The sequence below is a fragment of the Lethenteron reissneri genome, chromosome 12, assembly GCF_015708825.2.
Source record: "Lethenteron reissneri isolate LAM-NWPU_2019-01 chromosome 12, ASM1570882v1, whole genome shotgun sequence".
Lineage (NCBI taxonomy): Eukaryota > Metazoa > Chordata > Hyperoartia > Petromyzontiformes > Petromyzontidae > Lethenteron > Lethenteron reissneri.
In genome coordinates this window covers 6,882,442-6,903,854 of record NC_083790.1, presented here as the reverse complement: position 1 = coordinate 6,903,854, position 21,413 = coordinate 6,882,442, and positions in this window count along the sequence as shown.

The following is a 21,413-nucleotide window of genomic DNA, read 5'->3' as shown; positions in this document are numbered from 1 at the left end:
TGGAAATCATGAGCCACAATGCAAACCGATACTTCGTATGAACGTATGTTGAACTTCTTTCGCACCGTACGTAGCCAACCGTGCTAATCAGACGTGCAAAGGAGTAGATTCTTGCATCGAAGTACAACTCCGAATGATGAAAATTCGTCAAATCACTCAGGGAGAGGCGAGGATTTTCTGCAATTTAGGGTTGAATCGAAAGGTTCCAGCCTTGATTCGTGTTCCTCTTCTTTATCTCCTATTATGTTTGATAAATGCAGGCTGGCACTGTGGAATTATAGTTAAGAGTTGATGTTTGGTCTCGTCGAACATCGGTGGTGAGAGACACCTGCACCAGTTCTGAATCGCCTAATGCCTGGACCTTCGCCAACTCACACTGGCTGACCAGGTGATGTACGTACGTTGAACTTCTTTCACACCGTACGTAGCTAACCACGCTAATCAGAAGGTGCAGGGGAAGAACAACAAACGCAAACAATCCCACGCCCAATCAACAGGGCCTTCATCCAGCAGTGGACTGACAAACGACTGCAAATTGTGTTTACATTTTAACATTCATCATCATCAAAACCAACCATGGTCTTGCTCTACCATAATCCATCTTGCTCCTGCCAATGAGCGAATCTTTATCACTCCATCTCTATAGTAGTCATCCTCTTGGGTGTGTTCTCTCTTTCAGCTGCTAGTCCATCACTAGTTTTGTCCTTTTGCCATCATGCTTCTAGAAATGTGTCCCGCCTAAACCCGCTTACTTTTTACGACAGTCAATAGGATGATGTTATGTCTCCAAATTGCATTCGTAATTTGCATCCACGTGTTTGCTGTCACGAGGCGTCATCCCAGCATGCATTTCTCCATGCTTCTTTGTTAATTTTACCATTTTGTGTTCATATTTCCTATACTATACTCTTTTTATTTGACCGGGTAAGAGCACACTGAGCTACATAGCTCGTTTTCAGAAGCGACCTGGCCACAAATGATAACTCAACGAAGGGGCTTATCATGTTGTAATTGATAGCAGTCAAATACTCTAAACGCATGCTTCTAAATGTGGAAGGTAAACCCGGAGGATCCGGAGAAAAATCCACGTGACCACGGGGAGAACATGCAAACTCCAAATATACAGGTGTCAGGGTCGGGATCGAAGCCACGATCTCCTGTATTCCAGACGAGGTAGTTAACATCTCACGGCCTTGACGCCTGCCCAATGCATGTGTCACAGCAGGCAATATGCAACAATTACAAACTTTCCCCATCTAAGCACGTTCGTACGTTGCTTTTCAACGACACGTGTGAGATGTTTTGGTCTTTCAAAAAAGATGACTTGTCTAAGTCCAACGTGACGGCTTTGAAAAGCTCACGACGTTACTGTATTGGTGGCGTGTCTATTTGAGCCGATGACTTCATCAAGTGAGGCATGCTAATGGAGGTAGTGGAAAGTTTGACTGACGTGTGTGAGAGCATGCACGAAATACATTACGCACACCTGCAACATGCCATTGACCACTAAGTGGAGGTGACGTTATTGTGTAATCTGTGTCAGGCTCATGCTCAACAGCGAAACAACGCCCCCACCCACACTCACACAAAGAACCCTATTCAACCAGGTGTGTCTGATGGGCAAGTGAAGTTAGCGAGTGCCTATTAAGGCGGAGCATGAAACACGAGGTGGCGATCAACGGATATTCGCAATTGCCCAAACACCTTTGTCTACCCACACCTGGGGGAGGGTGCATTCAATGGGTCTATCGTGGCGCGAATACAAGGTGGAATTTCGCTCTTGCTGATCGTTATGACGAGCCGGTGGTGCCACGCACCCAGTCGGCCAATGAGCGTGCGCCCTGCACGGCGCCTCCGATTGGCTGTAATCTGACACACCCCACGTCACGTGCAGTGAGGCAGCTCCTAGGCACCATTATTAGCTCCTATTACGGTTGCACTCTGGGCTAAGCGGTCATTCAATAGAAGAAAAACAACTCCCTGGGAGCACACTGGAGCGCTCTGCCCATTGAACTCACCCACGGTGTTAACGTAATGCTGTTTGGTCCTCATTCGTTCGAGGATCTGATTGATAGTATGTTTGTAGTCGACGGTGAGAACCCCATTCTTGAGTCAAGTTTTTCTCACGGAGTTTTTTGGCCTCCAGAAATTCATAATTCCGTTCCTGAATATCTTCACGAAAACGTGATGGAAGGCTAATAGGTCTGTGAGTCTCAAGATTCGTTTAAAGGCGAGAAAAAGAAATAAAGGCGTAAACATAAACGGTGGAAGCATTCGCCGTCTCAAGGTTTGCTGACAAAACCGTCAATTGATGTACTGAAATTACGAGAAATTGTTCAAGAACTTCACAAAGAAGGATTGGGATCGACAAGATGCAATAAAGAGACGACTAAGGAAAGGTGAACTCATGCCTGAAGAGGAAAGCTTTCAACCAGTGCATATTGCATGCAATAATATGAACTCTGGATGAAGGAAATGGAACAGAAGTATAAAAGTACTGGGAAGAAGATCTACGCTTAGTTGCAGAATGAGATGCATACTTGGAACGACACCGAAAGATGGGCAGAGGAGAGCGTTTGGATCAGGGAACAGATGAAAATCAGACATCAGAAGAAGACTAAAAACAATCATCAGTGGGCATGGGTGGGAAATATCGTGGGACGGAAGGGAGGAGTGATGGATGCTACTGGCGATGGATGGAATATTATTTGGGTCTTTCGGTAAAGTCACGTAGAACAAAAAAATGACAAAAAACTACAACTTTTCAATCGCAACACAGGCAATCGTCATCAGGAGGGGAAAAAATGACGATTGCTTGTGTTGCGATCGAAACGTCGTAGTTTTTTGTTAATTTTTTGTTTTGTTCTACGTGAATTTACCGAAAGACCCAAAGAATATGAATTCCTGCAGTCACGAAAGCTTTAAGTCAAGATGGATGGAATATTAGCCAAAGAAGAGAATACACCTGAGAGGAAAACCACCGTGGAGATGGAGTTATGAGGTCCATTTATATACAGGAATGAGATGAATTGTGCCATCGCAAGACCACGAGGGATGTGAGGGCATGGGGGGTGGGGGGAGGTGCTATATCCAGCAGTAAATAGATCGTGGATGATGATGATGACGGTGAGGTCGCACATCAGCTTGACCGGCTAAGTTCACAACTCGCAATCAGATGGCTGTGAGTTCAACTCCCGGTCTTGGTTTGATGGAGCTCATCGTCTCTCGTGTCTGTGCGAACTTTCATGGCGAATAAACCCCTTTCTCATTCTGATTCTGATAACCTAGGGTGCACGCACCCCCACTGGAGATGCGAGAAGCCCTTTCTAGGGGTGCGAGACATGGCCAATTGTTTTTAGAAGGTAAATAATCGAAACGCAAATCAAGCACGGGCACATAAGTACGTCTAATTTGTTTCATGAAACCAATGTATTTATGAACATTTTCATTTTTTTACGATTGAAAACCAAAGGGAGTGCAAGGCTGCAATAAAGGTTAAGAACCACTGCTCTAACGTCCATGAAACGAGTACTTTCCATCGCCGCAGGCTGCCGACGATGATGATGATGATGATTCGACATTGACACAGTTTGGCGGATACTTACGTTGGAATGGGTTGAGTGCGGACGCATTTCCAGGCCAGACTCACATATCAATAGCCTCTGCTGTCTATAAATTGACTGCGGATGGCTGGCATTGTGTACTCCGCATTAACATGAGGCACGAACATTCATGACCATGGCAGTTTGTTTGTAAATGTAACATATATTATCGGTAGTAACGGTACAGCCCGATAAGAAAGTTTTTTTGGGGGGGGGGTTCGATCATGCAAGTATAAATGTGTCGTTAAACCCGCCGCAACCCGACACAACCAATTATCAAGGTTTGTCACGTAAACAAAACGTGCCAATGAGTTCGTGTTGGAGAGTAAATCCACTACATTTACATTTCCGAGTCCGACGTTTCGCTGGTGATTACAACCAGCTTCATCAGGCGATTTGCCGGAATTGCGAAGAAGTCTTCCTGTTCCGGACTTGAATAGAGGAGTCAAGGTACAGCCTTCAAATCGCCTGCTTTGATTCTAGATTAGATATTGCCTGCTTTGATTCTAGATTAGATATTGCCTGCTTTGCACCACTGTGGGCAAAACGGTGCCTCAATTAAAGGAAGTTCTAGAGAGAGACCGACTGTAGATTATGTTTTGCCTACTCTTTCCAACTGTCCAGACGTCTTGGAACAGGAGTGAGTGCCCACGCTTAACCCCACCTCACGCGAGCTGCCGATCGACTGACTGTGAGGCACCCGTGGTTATACAGCTTGAGTGGACATAGGCGTGGGAGGGGGTGACGGGGGGGGGGTGTGGATGATGTTTTTACAAAGTGCCATTGTTCCGACTTGCCGCGCCTGGACATCAAACTGACGAACTTTGGATTTCAGATACAATGTGCTAACCACAGCATCCCATTCCATATATAAAAAAATGTTATATATATTTGAATATATTACTTACAGAATATTACGTGTTGAAAACAATTAGTTCCATTGATGAAACAATGAATTGTACATACATTACATATGTTTGTCAAGTTTTTTTTTTATATTTTTGTTGTTGCATGCAACACACCCATTCCCTATGCGGACGTCTAAAGAAATCGCACTTACAACATGAAAATCTCGGAGAATAACACCTACGTAGCGCCGCTCATATCTCGCTAAATAGCACACAGGAGACAGTTATTTATAATGACGAGTCGACTTGGTTTCATTTGCCATCCAAAGAAGGGTAAAAGGCACACATGGTAATCCTGCGTATGTATATTCGTATTGTACATTTAAATCATCGAGAATTGTTTTTGTTATTCATTCTGAGTTTTCTCGCATACCACAGATGTGTTTTAATAAAAGAATTTTGGAAAATATAATTACTTTACGTGGACTATAGAATTGTATATGATTCTTTTGTGGCAAGGTCAATACTGTATTTCAGGTCCCATTCATGCAAATAACATTCTAAAATTATATATGAATAGCACACGATGCTTTTGAAATTTGGATCCGAAAAAAAGGAATTGAACATTGATGTCTGCTAAATGAAAGGCTGTAAACGATGGTATAATACATAATTTCCATTCTTTTGATTACAGCGAAATACAACATATTCAAATATATAAGCAGGCTAACCTTGAATGTCATCTGTGATTTAAAACAATTACGACCACTACATTACTTGTGAAGAAAAAAAATACCCTATTATGTCCAAATAGCATTACGATAGCAGATCCATTTTACTCAAAAGGCAAATCAAGTCTGATGAAATTGTGTCCATGTCGATGTTTAATATTCCTAGGTAAAAAGAGGTGACCGAAATGAAAAAGCCCGTGTCATTATGATTGGTGTATGGTGTAAGGGGGCAAGCATTATACAGCGGTATTGTGCAATGTCCAATCTGGACCCACTTTCATTTGGAGTCTTAAGTTACAACAAGTCATTTCCTCCCGCAATTCATTCGGAGCAGAAGTTATCGGCGCTGTGTGATACGCGGAAACGTGGCGAGACGGCAGAAGAAAAGATATAAAATTAAGGGCTGGATAACGAACAAGTTTAATATCCTGTATAATGACAGGCTTCCTCTTAACTCACACTGGTCCTTCTGTTGTCGCCGGATTTTGTCTATTCCGCAGAATATCGTGAGTTTTTTACCGTAAAGAAAAAATAATGTATCTCAACAAAATAATTAAAGTCACGCCACATGAAAGCAATACAGCGTCTCACCGTAATCGGTTTGGTGCATTGACCAACAGCGGGGGAATGGTGTGTCTAAAGCCACAGACGTAATTATTATTTGGGCTTCGAGTTCCTGGTAGCATGAGTGCATTTTATTAAATGAAATTTAACCTGAACGACCCTTCTAGACATGAAGGGTATGTGGTGCATTGGCATAAACGCATTGTTAATCTACCCTCCCCACCCCCCTCTTAGTAGGACTGTTCCTTGATACGTGAAACCACATGCTATTGATTCAGATTGAATCTACTGAACCAGCATGCATGATCGATGGCCAAGTCTCATACTTCACATTTCATTTAATTATTTTCCTAACCTGCTTATAAGCGTCGTTAAGATCTGAGCACCGGGAACATGTTTTTTCTTCTCAATTCCTGCTAAGGCTGGGCAACAGCTCTGCACCTTAACAGGTGGCTAAAGAAATGTCAGGTATTAAGACAGAGCGTGAGAAAACACACAGGGTTAAAACCTAAACACTCTAAATACAGCGGAAGGGCTTTACGGACACGCTCAGCGGCTTTGTATAAAAAAAGCGCGTGTTTATTTTTTATAAGGTGCAGGATACTTTATTTATTTTTCATTACCACCGTGGTTTACAAAATTGGAGAATGATAATAATGTATCCTCGGTGTGTGCGCCGGTCTAACCAGGATAAGGCTTGCCGAGACTTGATCCGAGGAAGATATGAATGGGTGGGTGCGCACACATTAAGAGTGTACGACAACGAAATAAAATCAACTGCGAGAAGATGTGTTATCCAAGTTAGCGATATAAAGTCGAACCTTCTTCGTCAAAGTGTGCGAACGCACTTCTCTGTCCCTCCGCCGTGCGTGTCCATGCAAAGCTAAAGGTCCAACAAAGGGTTCCACCTACAGCCTTAATTGAGCTAAATGTAACTGTCACTAATACATATCATCAGCATACCAGCTATAAGAGGGGTTATTCTGGGGTTAAAAGCCTCACCACTTAATGGCTTTTTTTTGTCGAGAACACCAAGGCGGAGTTGCACTCTGGCCACTCAGCTGGCCCAATCTTGGGCAGCTTGCCCTCGAGTGCAGCACACGGTGGGGTTTTGTATCTGGAGGCGGCCGTTCGAACGCTGTGGAACAACGCACCACCCCACCTCCCTCCCTCCCTCCTGCCCGCGTGGGTGAATTCCAGAGCCGCGAACGCGCGTGCGTGCGAGCGCGCGTGCACGCGGGCCGCTTGCAAGTCGAAAGCTGTCCCAGAGTCACCCCTGGCATGAATGACAGCGGCCATTTCTCTCGATCCTCGCTAATGAAGTCATTTTGACTTGACAGCTACGCCGAGCCAGCCCCGCCGCCTCAAGCCCGCACATGAAAGTGTCCCGTATAGCCACAGGACGCACAAAACCACTCCCCCGATAAAAGAGAGCGAGAGAGGGAGAGAGGGAGGAGAAGGGTAAATAAATAAATAAAACTGTGAGATAAAGATTAGCGCCTAAAACCTCGCTAATGCTGCTCAGTGATGGCTCCCTGTCACACACTTTTTTTTCCATTTACTACCATTAGGGTTCAGCCTGTTCTCCTGGCAGCCCTTTAAAATTCCATCCATTTTCAATATAAGAGGTGTGCCTGTATCTGTAACGTATCGCAATTCTCATCCCCATCACCTGTTATGCCTCGGGGGGGGGGGGGGGGGGGAGAGTACCTTTGATCAAAGCACCGCTTGAAATGTATGCTACAAAGGAATTTTCATGACCTAATTAAGTATGATCTATAGATGAGAAGTTTGGCATTCGGTTCTTCTGCTCTCAGCCACCTCTAAAATAACTGGTAGATGGGTCAGGAGATAGAACACTTTAAAGGGTTCTATAAACAGTGCTGTCCGCCTAATGGCTCATGTCCCACTATGAAAACATATCACTGACACTTAATCCTAAAAGCTTTCCTGCAGTGATCCACCAGGCACACTGTGCTATGAAGGTTTCCTTTGGCAGGGCAGCGGAGAGGGACAAAGGTTGCAATTTTGAAAGTGGACAGAATAAAACTAAAAACAAAAAAAAAATCACAACGATGACTACAACATAATATACATCATCAATCATTCCCTTTGGGGGCCTAAACTGACAACAAGAGGCTGAATGGAAAGTTACGCTTCGGACAAATTGAGTGCAATAGCGCATTTTGTGTTGGCCTCGTCTCTTGCATGTATACACATGCCACGCAGGTGACCATTCTGACGGTCTGGAAATTCCCAAATGCAGACAAATTGTCGGAGTCACCAAATACATCTGCCCATGATTCACATCGTAATTATACATTGCAAAATAATCATTCAAGCAAGCCTGACTCGGCTGATGAGACACTGTGTGTCGAAACTGGCCCAGGGTTTTCTTGTACCGATTCCGTTTTGTTAATATTAGTAATTCCCAGAAAGCCATGGGGCCAACGTGGATTGTATTAGAAAAAACTGTTATTTTCATGTGGAGGGGTATATCTATGATGAGGACATACTGTCTGCTTACTGTACTTGTTTTGTAAATTATATATAAAAATTGGTTAAGCACCATTAACAGCCAATAGTATATACGTAGGAAAGCATGCAGACTCCCATTTACTGTTTCACTCTTCAATAATAACTGCAATGTTCATCGCAGTATACATACAATAACGTTCATCGTAACATGATACTCTTGCTTTTCATTTTGTTAGTATTCATTACAAGGTACCTTTGTAATAAAAAAAACATACGGTGTTGAAAAGTGCATACATTTTGTCAGACATCTCTAATTTTTTCTTCCCAACACTTGACGTGCACACACAATACCCTCGTATTAATGGGACCCATATAATATTGCAATTTTCCTGCCACGTTGATGTACAAGTCTCTAAGCAACAAATAACACCCTTCAGGAGAAACTTTCTCCGACTAGCATTCGCAACCCATTGTCTTACAGGAATGTGTGACCACGAGTGGTCCAATTGTGCACTCTACATTCTCCACTGCCCTTAACAGAATGGATTTCGGAATAACAAAGATGATTGCTCCAGCTGTCACTTTAACACACTGTTTTGACACATAGCTGTCGTAAGCAAAGGCAATGATCCGTGACCGTACACCATATTGGGGCCATATCAGCCTTATAACCCTGGCATCATTTTTAAGCAATCCAAATGTCCTTTTTATTTTGCTTCGTATTTTTTTCTACGCGACTGCTTTAAAAGCAAGCTTTTTTTTGCTCGGTTAATACTGCAATGAAAGGAGTCCGAATGGAATGCTTCTTAGAATGTTCCACTTGGACGATACAGAGGTACAAACGTAAGGAACAACGTTGCTGCATATCTAAACGTGTTCATAATACACTGCAATAAAGTTTCTGTAACTGTAAAAAAACCGTGGATTGTGCAGAGAAGGGGGGAAAATGATTCTGCAACGTTATCTCAAGCATGTGAGCACACACGATAAAACAGCATTTTTTTTATCATAATAGAGCAAAGAATATTTTCGTATCTGTACCACCAGGTCCTGGGTTTAGTGGTTGCATTTTCCCAACATGTGGTTTGGCTATGTTATTTATGACATGTCTCCAAGCCGTTCACAGTAACTCTGCGCCGACTCTCTGTAGTGTCTGTTGCTTAATCAGATATCGTGGCATTTTTATGGATGAGACATAGTCGCGCGCGCGCACACTCCAAAATAGCCCCGCGGTTTATTCTTATGCGTAACAGGCTGTCACACAAGTTGTGCGTAGCTCTCGCGCACAAGGTAAGCAAAGCATTGGCAGGAAGAATCGCGACACACTCATCACGAGCATTACGCATTCGGTCATTACGGTCTGAGGGCACGTTTCATCTCCACCGTCAAACACTATTAAACGTGAGCTTTTAGAGAAAAAGAAAAAAAAATGTAATTGTACATGGGATCTAGCAGAAAAGGCAAAAATAGGCAATGCCGCAGCAAATGCAATTGACCCGCACCGTCACTTGAATTCCACACCTATTTTCTGCAGCGTTGCGCCGACTCAGAAACGACTGCAAACGTTCAGGTGTTGTGCGCAGAAGTTTTCGTCATGGCTTTAGTTAAAAAAAAAACATTCTTGAAGGCGATGTACCATTTGATCAGCCATGTTCCAGGCATGTTCGCATGTAACAAACAAAAAAGTCTGCGCTGCTACTGCTGCGCGACCAAACTGCAAATTATCCGCTGCTGAAAAAGAGCACCACATTTAGGTAATGCGATGTACCAACATGACAGGTAAGTGAAGATAAGTTGCCATTGTGATGGGAATTGTACGATAAGCTAATCCATCGCGCTGCCGAAAGTCTCCAAATTAGAACTATCTCCATAGAATGCAAATAGATGGAGCAGGATTATGAAGGGGCACTTTTCTGCCGATAAAGTATTGCGTGGCCGTGGCGCGCCACCACATTGTAAAGTGTACTTTCTTTTTTTACTCGAGGCTGCGATGAATAACATGTGTGTGAGCAGAAGTGGCGGTCGTACCGGAAGCGGCAGCACTCCATTGACATATTTCGCAGGTCTTATGAGGGAGGTGGCCCACTCAAAGAACGCACAAAGTCGCGGTTTGAAGTCGCTCACCCGAATGCTGAGAGCCAACAACGAATCAGGTGTCGTTCATTCGGAGCTTAAATGTGAGCTGAAGTCTCGCCCGGTCTTCCGAGTGAACTGAGTTCAAACGCATCAATGGTCGCAAAACGCAAGCTGGATTTATTATGTAAACCAGAATGGATGTTGTTTTAGAAGTCCTTTCAGATTGCATTGTCGGTAGTTTACAGGCCTGGGACGTGACCTCTGACTGTCGCCAAGATGGAACTCGCGCGCCCTTCCGCTCAACACCTGGCAAGATTCAAAAGAATAAATTCCTGACACTTTCGCTGTAAAACCTGCTCATCTCGTTTATTTTTTTGCTGCATGTAAAACCTTGCCCGCACATCCCCCTTTCAAAAGCATCAATTCCAAGGGAATCATTGCACTGTGTGTGTGTGCAAATGTGGCATGAGAATTCAAAGTGCTGAAGCTGCCTGAGCCACGAGGCGACTCATCTCATTACACGCATGCGCCTTGTATTGGGCTTTTTTCCACGCTTATAAACACCCTTTTCAGACCCTTACACTCCGACAATACTACATTGTCCCACCATGAAACACTTCTGGAGTACTTAAAGTGTCAATGCTCCTCTAAGCCAAATGTTGTCGGAACCCTAAGCACATGTGTGTGTGTGCTTCACGTCTTGGGCTCACATCGTTAGAGTGCTATTTTTTGTAATTAAAATTACATCATTATGGATGATGCACAAATGTTGAAACCACAATCAACTGAATTTATTTTAACGGGAATCTGGTATCAGACCTACAAAGGGCTCAGATTGTTTTGTATGTGAACATTTGTTGTATCGTGGACAAACCACATTTGGACAATGACTTGTTTAGTGCACCCTATAGTTCGTATATATTTACAGACGAACTGTTATCCATGCACCAGACTTCCCAGGACTGATGTTTAAAACCGTAAAACTTTCCCTAATGCTTTAAACGGTTCGCAAGTGGCAATTTTGGCGATTCGATTTCCTAACATAACCCGTTGTTTCCATGGATGTGCATTCTCTGAATGTCAGGAGGTTTTTTTTGGCAATTCGCCAAGGCACGTGACGTTACGCGAGTGGCCAGAACATGATCACCAAAACGAATCGTCTAATTTGTCTGGGTTCTTGCCGATGCATCAACTGGAGATTTTCTCCCAAGTCAGATTTAGCTCTCTCTAATTGGGTGACATCATGCAGAGGATCGACTCGAATAATCCCTGCCCGACAACAAAGTGTGTAGAGGAAACTGCCCTGTTAGAATTGTAAACAAGCTCATAGCTGGGGTGGTATTAGCGTGCTACTTATTAGAGAGGCAAAGGTTTCGAAAACAGCAACAACAACACGTTTGTGGGCGCATTCCATCTGAGAGGCGAAAATACGTCCTGTTTGAAATTCAAAAGAAATTACAGTGAAATATCACATTAATAATGAATGGATAATTAGTCATCTTGAACAGAAAACTTTCTCAAGGCGAGTGGGCTTTTCAATTTAAGTTAAGTATTGACGCAAACAACAATTAATTGAACAAATAAATGAATTATTGAATGCTCCTTTAAAAATCATACCTTGTCATCTGAAATATTGTGTGCAGATAGAATTCAAATATATTGTCCAGTTTTAATGAAATATCCTCCTCTATACCACTTGAACAATATTACATCATCGGGCTAGACTTATTTATTGCCCATCACTGAATCGTGACTGTATTCATGACACCGACTGCATCGGTTTTATTTGTATGATGGAGTGTATGTCACATTTCATTTTCTATGAGCACTGAATTTTAATGGACATTTAAATATAAGTGGATGAAAATATTTACTCCCAATAATGAGCAATTAATGCTTCAAAATAATAAGTTCTTACCATAATCCCATCACTTGGCTATGCTATTTATTCTGCACCCTGCAATATTTGTAATCTTTGTGCAACATTAATGTTTGCATGAATTTCAGCAAGAGTTATGAAAAATATATAAATGTTATAGGATTCCATACTAGTGTCCTGCTAGATAAAATGAACACCCTCAATCTCTCTAAATCAACACAGTATTAACAATAACAACACTAAGTGGCAGTGACGTCACCACGGTGCTTGTGCCAGGCTAGGTGCACTTTAAGGCTACGTGAAGCGTCAAAGGGTCGCTAGCAGAAGGTCACGGGACAGACCAAGGTGCCATGGGTTGGCTGATTGAGGTGACTGACAGATGCACCACCTGTGCTCCCTACTGCGCAAACTCGCCACGTTTTAGCAACCTGGCGCTCCACTCGTTGTTGTGAGTGTCACTCCTCTGCCCTCCTCTGTTGTTGGAGGATGGTTGCCTCCAACTTCTCAGTAGCATCCTACACGAACCTCCTCCACATAAGCCGATCTTGACACTGCTGGTGCCAGTTATCGGCAAGAAGTCCAATCAGCTCCACATGTTTCTGTGCTGCATTAGCAGTATTAGCACACACACGTATTGTTTGCACAGAATAAAATAATATCACGAGGGCACAAAAACAAACAGCACTCTGTAATTGGAAAGCACTCATGATCCATGTCCTTTGAACTCACACACTTTGGCTGATAGCCAAACGAACAGTTCCTGAAGAAAAAACAAAACTCAACGTAGACGTGAAAAAATTAACCCGTAAAAACAAAGTTTTTCACTATAAATCCTTTATATGCGTGGCGGCTAGAGTCCTCTCGTCCTCTGGCTTGAGATGACTGCCACCTATGGGTCAGATGATTGCCTGCCACCATTAAGCAATTGGTAATTAAATATTTTTAAAAAATCCCTAAACAGTGTAAAGTTATGGAAAAAAATTTTCACGAAAATAAATTGTCACGCACAACGAGTCTGTGTGCAAAATGTCAGCTCGATTGGATTACGGGAAGTGGGTAAAAAAAAACGACCAAAAGATTTGCACGGTCGTAAGCGCGCAAGCAAGTGAACTTAATATAAAGGATTTAAAAACAGCGTTTGGCCTTAATGGAAAATATATATTTACAATGGGCAACGTTTCGGGAGATGGCCCTTCTTCACAGCACACAAATAAACGAGGAACTTCAACAGTTCCTGATGAAGCTCCCAGCATGTGGAACGAAAAGTCGAAACAACCTCAAAGCACACCACAGAGCCGTGCAGCGCGACCGCTAAAACCCAAGCAGTCGTACATTTTGGCTGAGTTGATACGGAAAACTGTGAATGTAATGTGGCGCATGGCAGCCCATGTTGGGATGCCGAACGTAAGCCAAGTGGCGTGATGTGCACCAGCGGTGCGCACTTCTCTACTCCCGTGCGACTGAGAGATCTTTCAAAGTAGCTCTTACAGCGAGAGGTAACCTTTACTCCCGACAAGCTGACCTCTCATTTAAATCACTTGATACGTCCTCCTTTCAAGGGGCTTGATGCTTGGATGAAGGTGCCTCTTTACCCGTGAGTTTATTTTTAACGTATATTATGTATTTTGTAACAACCGATAGTGTTTTTCTTAACAAAAACAAAAAAATATTTTCTCAATTATATACCCTAAGGAACGTATGCAATGTTTTACAGAATATGTGGCCCAATAATGATATATCAGTTTTCATAGTATGGAATTAATCATGGATATCACTGCAACATCAGTATTTTCATATGCAATTGATTTTTTTAAATGGGAAATTTCTTATTAACCTTAAAGGCCGAGCAATTTCTAAACAGACAGTGGTAGATGTAAAAATAAATACAATTAATATAATAAATAAAGCCTTCACTCAGATATGTACGGAAAGCCTTACACACTTTTCTCATTGTGAGTCGCTCCTGCTGCGGTGCACTGCTGATACGGAGAGTAAAGAATAAAGCAATTAATGTGATCATCTGATAAAGAGACATTTTATAATGTGGCAGCCGCCGCAATTTCATGGAGCAACCTGCAGACCTTGAGTTGTACAGCAGGAATTTTGAAGGGTATTTTGGCGTGACAAGAGTTTGCCAATGTGGGCAGTAGAGGGTGTGACATATACATGCTGAGCACACTGTTCAAGGACGAAGAAATAAACACCACAACTTGCTGCTGTTTTTGTAATACAGATAAAAGCAAGCATTTGCTACATCGCTAGACCTTAAAATAAGTCCAATCCCATTTTGGCAAATATTGCGCGCAGCTTTCTAGCCGCAATGCCCAAGTGTTTTTTTTTTCAACGGTACGCAGATAACTTAGAGATTCTAAAATATATATTGATTAAAATACTTTTCCAGAAGATAGTATAGTTAGTCAGCCACATTGTATTTTTCCCCTCAAAGTAAAATGTAATTATTACATGTATAGAATGTTGCCTTCAATGATCTTCATGTGAACCATTGCTTCCACATTTAAACATAATTTACAACTAAACACAACGAGCTTTAATGTATTCATTTTGTATTTGTTCCGCGGTTCATTTTTTCTTCCAAACGTCCTACTTTAACTTAATATATAATTGCAGGCAGGTGAACTAATAACGTCTCAATCTCATCAAAGGAGACAAAATTAGACTTTTGCTTGAATTTTGTCTAATAAAGGGAGGGAGGCAGTGGGTGGGAAAAAAATAATCCCTCTAAGCCATCAGTAATAATTCTTTCTCCTCTAAAGTTTGCTTGAGGTGTGCTGCTATTTATGTGCCACACCTGCTGAGGTGGCTCGAAAAATTAAGTGCCGTCTAGCGGAAATATCAGCCCTGCAGGAAGCCCTGTTGAAAATACAACCTGTGAAGAATGTGAACACGCAGCATCAGGAAAAGCCCTCAAGAATCCTGTGTAATGGAGTCCCAATGGCGTGCACCCTCAAAGTGCTAATGAAGTATAGGCACAGTTGGGTGTGAAAGTGACTGCCGCACATATCACAGTCACAGCTGGAGTTCACCTGCGGTGATAGATTGTACTTTTCATGCCTCCTCCGTGTTTCGTGGCCACATTTGTCTGGATGGATGCCCAAAATCAAGTGTCTGTCTCGTGTCCTATGCCTCCGTAAGTAATAGTCTGGAAGATATTAAATGAGCGTGTAGTTTACCGTTGTTGGATTGATGCAATTCCTTTTGCATAGAGAGAGTTGTGATGCGAGTCAACTTGGTGGGGATTGGAATCATTTTCTTGGTTCTTTTGGTAAAGTCACGTAGAAGGGAAATAATAAAATAATAAAAATAAAACATAATAAAATAATTCTCACGACGTTTCGGCCACAACACAAGCAGCCGTCTTCAGGTGAAGAACAGGTCTGTCGAGAAGACAGCGTCTGAATGAAACACCACCACGCTTGGAGCGTATATTTAAGCTGGGTTGGAGGGGGAAGAGCGCCTTGACAAAATAATGTGCATATCAAGAGTAATTTTGCATATTTATGGGAAATGCAGATATGGGATTAGTACTACTTGTGAAATGCGTAGGAAGTGGGTGGGGGGTTTCAAAGTCATATTATGCCCGTGCATTATATAAAAATTGGAATCATTGTCCAAAGGGATGGTTTAATGGATAACCCGTACAAAACTCTACGAATCATAGGAAAGATAATGTCAATGGGCAGCAGCAGCGCAGCGGTTGTGGGTTCGTGCACTTTGCTACGATGTGAGTTCGATTCCGGTCATGGCTATCAACGGTTGTGAGTTTTATCTGAAGTGGACCAGAACTCCGCCGCACTAATACAACACTCACCAGAACGGTGAAGTATGGGTAAACAATGCTTGTTACTTCTAGATTTGAAGCTTTCGTGACTGCAATAATTCATACTCTTAGTTCTTTCGGTAAAGTCACGTAGGTAAAAAATTTAATTAAAATTTATAAAAAATAAAAACAATAAAATCACGACGTTTCGGAGGCCACACAAGCTTCCGTCTTCAGGTGAAACTGTCACTTGATACATATTTTTTGCTGTGACAGTTTCACCTGAAGACGGAAGCTTGTGTTGCCTCCGAAACGTCGTGATTTTATTGTTTTTATTGTTTATTAATTTTAATTTCATTTTTTACCTACGTGACTTTACCGAAAGAACTAAGAGTAGGAATGCTTGTTACTGGCATCCAATGTAGAGACCTTCATCCTACAGTGGATTGACATAGGCAATTAAATAGTTGTAAAAAAATATTGGAAATACTTGGGATATAGATGAGGCCTATTAAGCGTGAAACATTACCACAGTTAGCAACATTGTATACGCCACCTCGAAAGATATTGACTTATTATAGCTTGAGAGGACATACATAACAGGATATAAAATAAGATGCCATGCTTTTAATGTGAAAATAAATCGGACCTGTTATATGCAAGAGCTACAATCATACAAGACATACGAACAAATAACACGCCCATGCAAAACATCTGGCACCGAGCGTAGGTTATGTAAGGATGGCAACTAAAGTAAGATAAGGTAATTCAATATGCTGAAGTAAATGCAACAATCCCACCCAGTACCTAACTCGGGCTTGGTAATGAGTCGTTGTAATAGGTGCGGCTCCACAACTGCTTGCTCGCATCACTGCTGGCAGATGTGGCCTCTGCTCGAGGGAGCTCTAGAGAGCCCCGCTAAGATGGTCTTCTAAATACTCTACGCCTCTCGAGCATGTGTTGTCTACCCTCACACGTTGGCCAGACATCTTGACAAAGGCGGGAGTTCCCACATTCTACACCACCACACACGTTCGACTGTGGCTGTACTTATTTATGCTTCTGGGTGAATAGGAGTTGGGGGATGGGGGTGGAGTTAAGAAACTTGCCCATCGTGTCAACTGCCTAAAAATTAAATCGAACCGGTCATCTCTGGATTGCCGGTGTCGTGTGCTAACCACTATCACAAACACAGCAGCATCACATCATAATGTATCAATTATAGAAGCCAAATACACTATTGGGCCGCCGACATACTATTGGCTAAGTGCTGCTAGAGGGCACGTGTTCTACGATTGGTACGGCATGATGGGGTAATCTGGCAACTGGGAATAAAGTAACCAATGTCCCAGGCTGGCCAGTAGAGTCCAAGTTTCAGAAAGGTCGTCCCAACATGCCAAGCAATTGCAAACATATAGATTTTGTCCTCACGCTAGACTCAACGTACTGACAAAGGGGTTGAGGCTACTTCAGTTGACAGAGACGTAGACAGGGGCAACATGAAAGAGATGACTCACTGTGTGGGTGGTGCTATGTAAAAAGGACAGGGATGCCAGCTTACCATGGGTCCCGGTTGAGCCACCCAGATATTTGGTAGCGTGAGGTCAGAACCATGGCCCAGTGCATTTTACTTGCGCTGATGTTTATGGAATCTCCAATAGGCCTCTACAGATAACAGTTATAATATTTACAAGTGTAGTGTAAAATTGGTAGTGTAACGTTTGAAAAATCAATTTTACATTTAATGAAAATTGAAAGTTGCATAATTGTGCTATCATTTTTAGGTTGTTGTTGATTTTATAGTTGTTTTGTTACATGCTCAATGATGACCCAATCCCTACGTGTGAGCAATTTATCACCAGCATGCGGGAACAACTAATCTTTTTGAAGGTCCCTTTTACACAGGCTGAGGATTTTACTTCCCAATGTGAAGAACCCGCTCATTACCCATCATTGGCAATTTGTTGAATTAGGATGACTGCTGAGCATAATGTAAAAGTTTCATACATTTCCATCCAACAATTGGCATGATTTCAATGCAATAAACCACCTTTAAAGCACAAACATGGGGATGTATGTGTTTTTCACGCAAAATGCATCTTCACCTAATACTCAAGAGGAGCTTATTTTTGGCTCCTGTGATTTCCCTAAAGCTTGAAACACAAAGCTGGCAAATCCGAATATCGTCCTTTAATATATTTTTTATTTAATAGCATTACATTTTTTTTGTTATCACTTTTCAATTCAATTTCCGTTTTTTTTTTTTAAAGACAACGTAATAACGTTATTAAACTGACAAAAACATAAATATGCTGTTTAAAGCCACCATTTCCTACGCATTGGCACAATGATGTGTTATCGCATAGTGTGATCAGGTTTCTCACAACGAAGAATTTGTAAATTAATGAACGTTGCTGTGTATATATCAAATATGCAATATTGTTAAGAGTGTGTGTACACAGAAGCCTTACGCAAGTTGGCTGGTGACAATAGTACATCATAAAAGATTCAGTGGCACTCACAACACACTCTACATCCCTAATCCCATTCTATGAGGGCCTTTATAATGAAATTACTTTTTTATGCCTCCCGACAAATTTCAATCAATTGTTTGCACAACCCTATTCAATTCCAGAGAATCAAATATCTCTGAGCCCTAAGCCCAGCGGTAGGCAATGATGCAAATTGTTTGACCTTGTGGCTAAAGGACTCGCAGTAGACATGCGTGGAATACCTTGCAAGCATCAGGACCTTCAGTCACATGACCTGGCAGTGACAACCTTGATCCCGTGGCTGCCTGCGAGGCTACTGGTAGGAAATAAGATCAGGAGGGAGGTTGCTAACAATGCAGGGTAATGAAGAGATTCCTAACGATAATGCCGATGATGACATAGCATGCGGTAACACGCTTTGTTTCCTTTAGATCCACAATAATGTGCTCATACGCACATAGGCGCACACGCATACACTTTATTGCAGATACTGTCTATATTTATCGGGATATTCAACGTAGAAATGTCTACGCAAATATAAACGCCTAGATATATATACAAACACGCTGGTTCCCCGTCGTCCAGGATTTATCAGGGCTACCGATGAAGGTGCCGTTAGTGAGTGAGCTCCTGTGAAAGCCTGCACAATACATCAAAAAGTGGGTGTGGACAGAATCACGCCCGGCCCACCTTTGTCTCCCCGGCGCTGATGTCTACACACCACACAAGACACCCAGTTAGGGCTCAGGGAAGACACAGGACCGGTTCAGATATGTTATAGCCGCAGCTCAGAATAAAAACGAGGTCACTGGGTTCGTAGCGCAGTGCGCTTACCACCATACCACCACTCCCTGTGGCAAAACATCTGCACGCGTATAAAGTATACGATGCAGTTCACAGAAGCGAAGGCAATGCTTTTTTCAAATAGTATGGTTACATAGGCAAAGTTTCATGCCCAGTGCTTTTAAGTGATTTCACCTTCAAGTATCAGAAAATGCTCTTAGTGGTGTTCTGTGCACGTTCCATTATGCGACTCTGTGACAGGCGCATGCTATTTTGCGTGATGGGCAAGACCTTTTACTTTCTGTTTAATACAGTAAATGTACGTCGTTTCTCCGGCACTTAAAGCCACTTACACGCAGCAGCGATGGCTGTATCAATCTAGTAAATAGGGTCACGAGGAACATACAACTTACTTAACATGCATTAAGTAAAAAGCATGCCATTACATTAAACTGCTTTTCTGCTGGGAGGAGAAAGGATGTTTCAATTTGGCCACCACTTTGCTTTGATCCACTGGTTTGAACTGAATGGATATTATTATTATTATTTGCATGGGAGGAAAGCGCAATTGTTTCTTTAATTATTTACGTAGAAATGTATTTTATTGTTAAAGGACGAGGGACTCTGGATATGGTCAATTTCCTTTTCTCAGCACATCTATTTTAAGGTCTTTGAAGATGAAAACAAAGTCACGTATGTTAAGCATAATACAACATGGCATCGAGGCTATTTAGAGCCTCGTGCTTCATGTGCCATAGACATGGGTCTTGACTTACAGTCTCTGTATGCAACAGGAATTATAGTGGCACTTTGCACTGTGCAACTACCGTAATGTGTTTTGTTAATTAGCAGGTGGCGTGAGAAACTTTGCGTTCAGCTCAATTCTGGACATGCACGGCGCTATCAAACGCAATCGTAAAAGTCTTCAAATGCTCCACGCAAAGAGCAACCATTCGTTGCTCCTGGTGTTCCGTCTGGTTGGATTTATTTTTTAAACAAAATAAGTAATATTTAAAACACTTTTTTTTAAACACGCTTTTATGAAATGTACTAGTAATGTAAGAACTCCACGACTCCAGGAAGTGGCCCCGAAGCTTGCCACAACGAAAGGGACCGTGGCCAATTACAGCCAACGTCAGTTGAACGTGGACAATTAGACCCAAGCCGAAACATAACATATAAAAAAAGAATGTTTAAAAATATATATATTTTTTATGATAGAATATAGTATTGTCATCAGTATGACATAAGTATACCCAGTTTGCAGTCGATACCACATTGGGAAGAGGGTTCAAATTGAGTTACAAGATTTGAGGATACAACGACAATGACAACAACGACAACAACGACAGACAGATTGAGTTAAATGAAAGCGTGTAAAAATCACACGTTCCTCTTTCTCTAGACAGTTACCTCCATTTACCAAATGGAGCATTGATATATTTGCAGCCCTTGCAGCAGAAGAAGGAATTTTTTTTTATTGAGATCATCGCACTATGCAGTTCTCCGAGGCCACGTTCTTGCGAGTCGAATTTTGCTGTACATCTCAGAAAGTGCTAAGAGGAACGTCTGCGTACAGTGAAAAAAAAACACACGACAGATAAATGGGCGAAAGAAAAGCAAATCCAACATGTATATGTTTGCTATGAATTATTAAGAACGTATTTTATTAATGTTGTTTACTCTGCCATGGAAACGTGTAATAGCAAAGTTGTGAACTAATCGCATATGAATCATTTCATGCAGTGAATTTGTTTTACGTGCCTAAGAGTGCTTGCTGTACAGCTATCGTATCCTTTATTACCAAGCACATTCTTGCACAGAGTATTGTGGAGGCTTAAACGTCTGCGAGATGTTGATACTTTTTCCTCTGAAGCTGAATTCAGCTACAATTGGCAAACACTACAAATAAAATAGAGAGCAGATTATACTGCCAGCCCACATTGGACTATCCCAATACCGCCAGTCAGTTTGATTTTAAAAGGATGCATCTTAAGGCTCAAAGATGATTCCTAATAACCTTAAATCCACCCTTCAGGATTCAATACGCCGTGCAATCGACGCTTGCAAAATATCAAAATGAACGGACGTAGTGACGTTAACTCCATTACATTTTTAGTGAAAGTAATCATTAAACCACCAAAAAAATGCACAAACGCACAATTCAAAGCTCAGGAAACGT